We start from the raw sequence: 10,358 nt of genomic DNA, 5'->3' as shown, positions 1-10,358 counted from the left end.
CACATCCTTATTGATGCACCTACTTGTTGGTCAGGGTCTAGATTGTTCAGTGGATGGATTATGGGAGATACAGTGAGCCCCCCTCACACTTTGTGATCTCCTCTTCCTCTCTGGCGGGTGAAAAGAGGATCGAGGTGTAACAGGGAGAGTGTGGTAAACACTGGGAATCAAAAATAAAAAAAAATTACAGGTGATACAGGCGAACTGGCCTGTGATGTAATTAGCTGCTCTGTTGTCCAATCAGCATTTATGGAAACAGGGAAATTATGTCCAGGTATTTGCAAACATAACATGGCTGTATAGCATGCAAAATGTCGTGCAGTGTAGCTTTAGAGCTTCTCCAGATTCTCATTTTCTCCTGTGTGAGATAGTGCTGATCACCTGCTATCAGTCAACACGGTGTTTGCCGAGGTCTCAACACCAGAGCTAATCATCTACCAGGGACTCAGAGATGATTTTGGTGTTCCCATCTCTGAACAGTTGAGGTGTGTTGATTTAAAACATGCACTAGTCCAGCTCATATACATACATCCATGTTCACATACACACTTTACATTCATTACTTCCTACAAAAACTGCAGTCACTGGAACTGCAGTATGGATCTGAGACTCCTTCTTAACACATCCTGGACACACTGTGTTGTCCCTACAAATCTGCTGCCAACTTCTTCACCATCAGCACTGTCCTGTCGCCATCTTTTTCCATTTTGAGGTATGAACTTTCAAGGAGAGGTGGAAATGCCTCTGTAAATATTTGTTTATAAGTGTGCATATGTGTGTCTGAGAATACAACGAATGTATTGAGATTTATACTTGACATCTTTTTTCTTTTCTTTTTTTTTTTTTTATATTGAATGTTAATATGAGTAATATTCCATCTGGAAACTTCCTTGCGATTTGCCTCCCTGTAAGGGCCTCAAAAAAAAAAAAAGTATAAACAAATAATAACAGACACAATCAGAGAACTCTCCATGGAAAAAGTTAACGATCGCCTTGCGTAATACCTGTAGTAATACCTGTCGAGCTCAGAGCAACTTGCCAATGTTTGTATCCATGACATTACCCGTTGCCAGGGTGACCAACCTCCTTTGATGACGGTTTGCGGTGTGCTTGCAGTTTCTATTCAGCTCTGTTTTTATCCCCACTTTTTTTTCTCTCTCTCTCCCGTATTTGTTCAACACTTCAGCTAAAGAAAGGCAGAGATGGGTGGATAGACTTCTTATGTAATCATTCCTGATTGTGGTGAATTAGACTCTCACAGATTGAAAAGGCAGTCCTGTTAAGCAGATGAACGGCGGGTTAACGTGCACTCGGTTGCATGACATTACCTGGTACATTGCGGCCCCTGCATTCTTTATGGGTTTAAGGAAGTCTTCTCCTCCAGCTGGGAATGCCCACACATTTTTGTGCAGTGTTGTAGCAGTAACATTTGCCAACAAAAGGATTCACAAGATGAAAAAAAAAGCTGCACAGTACAAACAAAGAGTTTCATTCTGTGAACTGAAACTGTCATTACGGGGGGAAAATATAACCAAGGAATGGATTGAGAATTTGACAAAATTATATATTTACCAACTGCATAATCAACTTTATAGTTTAGAGGAATTGACAGTCATCAACCACCTTTTCTCTTTTTGGACAGAATAACACTAAAAGTCAGTGATACAAACAGTTTGAAAACAGTGTTGAATCTAAACTTTTCCAGGGTAAAAAGGTTATTAAAAAGTCCTTCATAACAACTACTATATAACAAGTATTTACTCTTCCAGCTTTTGGACAAAGTTAAAGCTTCAGCTACAACAGCAAACCAATGCAAACGTGACACTTTTCCAGACAGCTGTCAGAACAATGATTGAATTTTAAGCGTCTTCCAGTGGACATTGTTTAGGGATCAGTAACATGAAGTCCACAAAAATCAGTCCACAGTCTCCACTGATCAGAGGCAGTGAAGTTATTGTGGTTTGATATTTAATCAGTCAACTGAATCAAACATAAACCACTAATTGAATTAAATCTTTGATGTTGAGGCCCCCTACCTGATCTCACCTTAGACTGTTTTCTTCTGTCTTCTCTTTTCTAGCGCTTCACTGTGAGTAAGAATAATAAAATAACACAACTAGCTCCTTCATGTATCGCATGACATTTATCCACAAGGGGAACCTGTTCAATTATTGTCAGACCAGTTCTATACCTGTCGACATGTGCCACCTATGGAAATGGAAAATAACAGCAGCAGCACTTTGTAACAGAAAATCTAAAATGCCCTCGCACTGTCACAACTGGGGGGGGGGCTCCCATCGTGATACTCGTTTCCTGTAGGTGGCGCATTACTTTGTTTAAATTGAAGCAGCTGCTACTCTCCATGCCAATAGATGGTGCAGATCAGATCACAGGATCATGCCATGGCGACTGAGGCTGTAGGATCCACCCACTTTGAACTTCACAGAGGTTAAAACAAGCATGAAGCATTGATTGCCCGATCTCTGTTTACCTACGGGAAACACCATCCTGTTATTTCAAAAACTATTATTGCTTTATTCTTTATTCCCAAGGAAACAAGTTCTCTTTCAAGGAGGGAGCACTGACCACCCACTGTGTACATAACTGTAGTTTTAGTTTCAACAGAAGACTTTGTAAATATTTGTTTGGTTTTATTTCCTATTATAATATTAATATTTGTTTGTTTTTTTCTTTTTTAACTAATGGGATTTTAGATCGGTTTTATGTGAACGCCTGTTTAATTTTTTTTGGTTTTTTGATACATTGTGTGTAAGAGAATTTATCAGTTTATGTAAGATTAATAAGAACAACAATGTTTTGTTTGTTTTTTTCTGTTTGTTGAAGATGCTTCAATGAGATAATAAAAGGATTCATAAAATAATAATGGATTGTTGTCTTGTTTCTTTATCTGTGGACACATTTTCACACCTCAACTACTTAGTTTTCAAAAATACAAGTTTTTAGTCAAAGTTGAGACGTAAATAATGAGAGGAAAGACATTTTTAAACAAGCTAGGGTTAGGGTTAGGGTTAGGGTTAGGGTTCAGATTTGGATTTGAATTACTGTGTAAATTAAGATGTCACTCACCAGATGAATGGAAGGAAGCTGTAGTGAGAGGGTTTGGAGGGTAGGAAGTTTCCAAAGCTCTTCTGCTAATCTCCTTTCTTCCTGACCACAATTCCCCTCAGCTCTGCAGAGGATTTTAGCATCTTTCAACTAATTGCTTTGGTCTTCTGACAGACAGATTTACTATTTTGTTTCAGTCTTGCTTTTCTCATCAAGCCTGTGCTGTTGTCAGCCCAAAAAAAGCTCTAATAAATCCTCTGAAAGCTCCCAGCCCAATACCAAACTGCAGCCAGACAAAGTTAGCAACTAGCTAACGAACATAGCGAGCATTTAGCAGCTCAACTGTGTGCGACCACTGTGTGGAACCTAATGGGGATCCAATGTTAATGTCCATGTATGTTTATTAAGAGAGATTTGTCCTCTGTGCAGAATCATCTTTGTTGTTGAGAGTTCCCTGACATAGGGATCAAGCTGGCTGTTAATTCATGTGACTCTGTAGGCCATGGTGAATTGATACCAACCACTTGATAAACATGTGTGGGATTTTTATGCTTTTCCTGGCAAGAATTCAGACTTCTCTTGCCATTAGTTTTATATCTGAAATATATTAACTTCAAAACCCATTTGTTTTTGTCCGCCAAAGATTTTCTTGTGAATGTGACATTTTTGCATGGAGCTGATAACGTCTTATCTGTGAGGACATAATAGATTGGGTCAAATATTTAAAAAGAGGTTAGTGACAGCTTTTGTTAAAATCAGAGAGGAAACTGAGTTAATCATTACCCTGCATCGACTCCCTTGCTCCGTTACAGCTGTGCCGGTTGGAGATACCTGATTGTCTTGGCCTGACGTGGCAGGTGAAAGGTAACACCGGCGGCAGGCGGCTCTGGTGGGGCTGTGTGACACAAAAGAACCTGCTGGTTTGACAGGGAGTGAAAGACAACAATTAGTGAAGAATAATGAGACAGAGCATGAACGTATAAAGGCAGAGAGGGTGGAGTTCGCCGCTATATTTTGCTGCAGAGAAAGTAATTATTATGTTTGTGCAAAGAAATTTGCCTCATCATCTGGGACAACGCCCTTAATCATAACACATCATGTACTGTGCATCTGCAAGGGTGTTAGTCTCTTTATTATTTAATACACATCACCAACATTCATAGAAAAGAAGATACATTTTTGCTCGTAAATGTGCGTTAGCAGCATCTCAAGGACCAGAGCCATTGTTTGTAGCTCTATCTCCATCTCTTCCCAATACAATTTAGCCTCCTTAACCCTTCTCTACCCTGTTCATCTTTACAAATACATGCTGTGCTGCCAAGCATTGCTCAATCATGCAGAACCTTTTTTTTTTAAATTCAACTCAAGATCCCAGTCTCCCAGAGTTTCCATATACTGTGTGTGAGGTGTGATCATGAGAAAAATGTGCATAAAAAGATGCAGAACTCATGGAGCATATTTTCCTTTAGATGTGATGGTGCAGTCATTAAAACATAATGTGCAGTGTTCAAGTATTTCTGCCAGTTAACACATTAGTTTTAATGGTAGAACAAGCAGATACAGGTTTACACAGTATATCTATTATATTTCACACGAATGCATACAGTTACGAAATGTTATAATCTGAGCATGTAGTCGGTAAGGGTTAGGTTGGGGTTAAAACGCCTACTTAATGGATCAGCACTAAATTTTGTATTGACATTCATGGTTCCCAGATGATACAAGCTATTGACTTAAGTGACTCCTTGACTTTTCCTTTAGCACCACTGTGACGTTTTGAGACAAATGTTTCGGCAACAATTGGATGGATTGGAATGGATTTTCAAGTATTTATTACTTGATAGAGCCCTGATTTGCATATTTGCAACCTCTCCGGGTTTTCACAGATGTTAACAGACATTGAAGTTGCCAACAGCAGTGTTACAGACCTGTTCCTTGCAGGTACCCAGATGACTCAAGCATGTATCTAAAATCAGTTGCTTTTGCATTTGCTGTGCTCAAGTAAATTTTCGTTGGCCTCTGTCTCCTGAACGGTCACCTGGGGGCCCGGTGAAGCTGGCTCCTGGCCTCGCTGCTCATTCCACAGACGCAGCAGTAAAACTCCTGTTAAAACTTGTCTGTCTGATTTGACGGTGCTGCCTGCAGCCCTCTCTGGGGAGTGAAAAACATAGGCAGAGAACATAGAGACTTTGTGGTGGATTGTCTAACTGAATAGTTGATATTAAAGTCTAAATAAACACTCGAAGTTGTCCAGATCTGTTGCCCGCATGTTTTTAGAGCTTCAGAAGTAATAACTGTAGTGTAAAACCTTTGCTAAATTTGGTCCTCAGTTTGTGAGGTTGCTCTGAGAAAGAGAAACCAGGGGGACACTTTTGCAGAACATCATTTGCAACATAGGTATTGTACCCAATGACCATCAGTAGTTATGTTCCCACTAAAGCGGAATGATGAAATTCCAGCCAAACAGAATGTGAATTAGTGGCTGTTGCCATGAATCATCCTTTGTGCAAATGTATTTAAGAGGATGGGAAAAGATGACCTTATCAATTAATTAATAATTTTACTCATTCCTGCTCTTTTGATTCTTTACTGTTATAGCTCTCTGGTGGAGTAGATGTCCATAACAGATTTGTCTATCAGGTACTGCAACATCAAGGTATATTCAAGTCTGTTTTCTATCAGCCTTTGTTGCAGCCTTTCTTTTTCAATAAGCCAGCTTTTCCACCTTTCCCAGCCAACATTATTGTCCCGCGCACACAGGTGATTTCACTTATTTTGCCTGATTAGTCCTCTTCTCAGGATTATGTGGCTGTGTACAGACTGTTCTTGATAAACACCGCCCCTCAGGATCTCTCAGATACATGCAGAAAGTGTTGTTTGAAAGGGTTGATGATACGATCGTCAAAGTAACTTGCGTGGGAGGAAGATTCAAACAAAGATAATTTCTTGTCCAGCCAGTTTCAACTACACATGACCATGTTAATTTGTTCAGTTTTTTCCCCAAACTTTAAACCCCTGAGAGGTACTGCTCTTCTTTTCACATTCTTGTCTTTATCTGATCTATTGGAAACTTTTGGATATTTGGTTCTGTAATTCCAAAATTATTTCCTAATCATTCCCAAGAAGTTTCCTAAAGAAACTAATGTAATTTGATGCTAAATAAAGTGAGACATATGTTCAATTGGTACACCAATTCATTCATCATTATTTCAATTCCGATCAGCTGGATTTGAAAAACATGCAAACACACAAATAAAATGTATTAATCTACAAGTCAGGACTTTGTTAATTCATCTTCAGTTTTTCCCAGCTGTACTTTTTGTGAATATCACATCACATCTTATCTTTAGGATATGGTATAAAATAACTGATATCAGAAAGATCTCTTGTTCACAGTTAAACTTGTACCAGGATGCGAGATGTAAAAAAATATTCAGGAAGCAGTAGTAGATGAATGACTTCTTTCAGCAAAAGCCAGAAAACATCGCTTGACATTGCTTCTTTGGGAATCTGCAAAAGGTTATTTTTCTTCCTTGGAGCAGTAGAAGGTGTGTTGACAACTTACTGTTAGTCAAGTAACAGCTGACATTAAACTGGGACAAAACATCTTAATAATTTCCATCAAAGTGCATTAAAGGTGAATTTACTAAACCCCAAAAGAAATGCATTAATCTTTTTTGTCAGCGTTGCAGGACCAGTATTGCTGCATATAGGCGTTGTTTTAACTGCTTACGTTTATGACAATGTTGCACACAAGAGCAGCTTGCACATCACGCCATGCCCAGATGACATATGAGGAGATGGAAAAGGGAATCGAGCCAACAAAGCTGTCAAAACAACCCACAGCACCTGTAGATTGTGACTTGTCACTCAGACATGCAGGGAACAGCTGTATTGTTCACCCGGCTCTATAGTTTGGCAAAGAGATACCTAAGACCCACCAAACCAACCGAACCCACAAAGTATACGTTGTCCTATGATGCAAAAGCATTGGCATTGCACAACAGCATCTTCCAGGATTCTGATTGGCAGTCCTCAGTCTGTAGGTGGCGGCATTTTAGTTGTGCTGACAGACATGTTTATGTTTATGTGTACACAGCCTCCAAAAAACCTTATCACAGTATGATCACAATTTTTTTTTCCAAATCAATCGTCCTCTTGACAAATGCAATCAGAAAATATGTCTAGTCATAACAGATATGTGAATCAGTCAATCAGCCATTTGGAAACAAAACTGCATGTCTTCTCTAGTTTTCTATCCTGTGAGGAAATACAGGATAATTCTGGAACAGAACGGCAGGGTTCAAGGTAGCAAATAAAATCCAGCACTACTCATGAGTCATAAAAACATCATTGTATAGTAAGGTATAAAGAGGAATAAAAAAGTAATAGTAAAGTAAGGCATAAAAAGTCATAAAAACATCATAGTATAGTAAGGCATAATAAGTCATACAAACATCATAGTATAGTGAGGCATAAAATGTCATAGTATTGTAAGGCTTAAAAAGTCATAAAAACGTTGTAGTACAGTAAGGTGTAAAAAAGCCATATTATATAGTAAGGCATAAAAACGCCATAGTATAGTAAGGCATAAAAACATCGTAGTATAGTAAGGCGTAAAAAGTCATAAAAACGTCATAGTACAATAAGGTGTAAAATCATCATATTATAGTAAGGCATAACAAGTCGAAAAAAGTCATAGTATCGTGAGGCATAAAAAGTCATGAAAATGTCATAGTATAGTAAGGCATAAAAAGTCATAAGAATGCCATAGTATAGTAAGGCATAAAAAGTCATAAAAATGTCACAGTATAGTAAGTCACAAAAAGTCATAAAAATGTCATAGTATAATAAGTCACAAAAAGTCATAAAAATGCCATAGTATAGTAAGGAATGAAAAGTCATAAAAATGTCATAATATAGTAAAGCATCAAAAGTCGTAAAAATGTCATAGTATAATAAGGGACAAAAAGTCAAAAAATGTCATAGTATAATAAGGGACAAAAAGTCATAAAAATGTCATAGTATAGTAAGGCACAAAAAGTCATAAGAATGTCATAGTATAGTAAGGAACAAAAAGTCATAAAAATGTCGTGGTATAGTTAGGCATAAGAAGTCATAAAAATGTCATAGTATAGTAAGGCATAAAAAGTCATGAAAATGTCACAGTATAGTAAGGCATAAAAATGTCATAGTATAGTAAGGCATAAAAAGTAATAAAAATGTCATAGTATAGTAAGTCACAAAAAGTCGTAAAAATGTCATAGTATAGTAAGGCACAAATAGTCATAAGAATGTCATAGTATAGTAATGAATAAAAATGTCATAGTATAGTAAGGAACAAAAAGTCATAAAAATGTCATAGTATAATAAGGAATAAAAAGTCATAAAAATGTCATAGTATAGTAAGGCACAAAAAGTCATAAAAATGTCATAGTATAGTAAGGAACAAAAAGTCATAAAAATGTCATAGTATAGTAAGGCATAAAAATTTCATATTATAGTAAGACGAAAAGGTCATAAAAAGTATCATAGTATAATAAGGCCTAGAAATCATGACAATGTCATAGTATACTAAGGCATGAAAAGGTCAGAGTATAGTAAGGCATAATAAGTCTTAAAAATGTCATANTAGGCATAAGAAGTCATAAAAATGTCATAGTATAGTAAGGCATAAAAAGTCATGAAAATGTCACAGTATAGTAAGGCATAAAAATGTCATAGTATAGTAAGGCATAAAAAGTAATAAAAATGTCATAGTATAGTAAGTCACAAAAAGTCGTAAAAATGTCATAGTATAGTAAGGCACAAATAGTCATAAGAATGTCATAGTATAGTAATGAATAAAAATGTCATAGTATAGTAAGGAACAAAAAGTCATAAAAATGTCATAGTATAATAAGGAATAAAAAGTCATAAAAATGTCATAGTATAGTAAGGCACAAAAAGTCATAAAAATGTCATAGTATAGTAAGGAACAAAAAGTCATAAAAATGTCATAGTATAGTAAGGCATAAAAATTTCATATTATAGTAAGACGAAAAGGTCATAAAAAGTATCATAGTATAATAAGGCCTAGAAATCATGACAATGTCATAGTATACTAAGGCATGAAAAGGTCAGAGTATAGTAAGGCATAATAAGTCTTAAAAATGTCATAGTATAGTAAGACCAAAAAGTCATAAAAATGTCATAATATAGAAAGTCATAAAAAGTCATAAAAATGTCATAGTATAGTAAGGCATAAGAATGTCATAGTATAGTAAGTCACAAAAAGTCATAAAAAATGTCATAGTATAGTAAGGGACAAAAAGTCATGAAAATGTCATAGTATAGTAAGGCATAAAAATTTCATAGTATAGTAAGACAAAAAAGTCATAAAAATATCATTGTATAGTGAGGCCTAAAAATCATGAAAATGTCATGGAATACTAAGGCATGAAAAGGTCATAGTATAATAAGACATAAAAAGTCATAAAAATGTCATAATATATTAAGGCATAAAAAGTCATAAAAATGTCATAGTATAGTAAGGGACAAAAAGTCATAAGAATGTCATAGTATTGTAATGAATAAAAATGTCATAGTATAGTAAGGGACAAAAAGTCATGAAAATGTCATAGTATAGTAAGGCATAAAAATTTCATAGTATAGTAAGACAAAAAAGTCAAAAAAATATCATCGTATAGTGAGGCCTAAAAATCATGAAAATGTCATGGAATACTAAGTCATGAAAAGGACATAGTATAATAAGACATAAAAAGTCATAAAAATGTCATAATATATTAAGGCATGAAAAGTCATAAAAATATCATAGTATAGTAAGGCATAAAAATGTCATAGTATAGTAAGGCATGAAAAGTCATAAAAATGCCATAGTTTAGTAAGGAACAAAAAGTCATAAAGATGTCATAGTATAGTAAGGCGTAAAAACTCATAAAAATGTCATAGTATAGTAAGGCGTAAAAAGTCATAAAAATGTCATATTATAGTAATTTCCAAAAAGTCATGAAAATGTCATAGTATAGTAAGGCATGAAAAGTCATAAAAATGTCATGGAATAGCAAGGAACAAAAAGTCATAAAAATGTCATAGTATAGTAAGGGACAAAAAGTCATAAGAATGTCATAGTATTGTAATGAATAAAAATGTCATAGTATAGTAAGGGACAAAAAGTCATGAAAATGTCATAGTATAGTAAGGCATGAAAAGTCATAAAAATGCCATAGTTTAGTAAGGAACAAAAAGTCATAAAGATGTCATAGTATAGTAAGGCGTAAAAACTCATAAAA

Source organism: Seriola dumerili, unplaced genomic scaffold (genome assembly GCF_002260705.1).
Source record: "Seriola dumerili isolate Sdu_G_001 unplaced genomic scaffold, Sdu_1.0 BDQW01000040.1, whole genome shotgun sequence".
NCBI lineage: Eukaryota > Metazoa > Chordata > Actinopteri > Carangiformes > Carangidae > Seriola > Seriola dumerili.
This window is presented reverse-complemented; position numbering follows the sequence as displayed.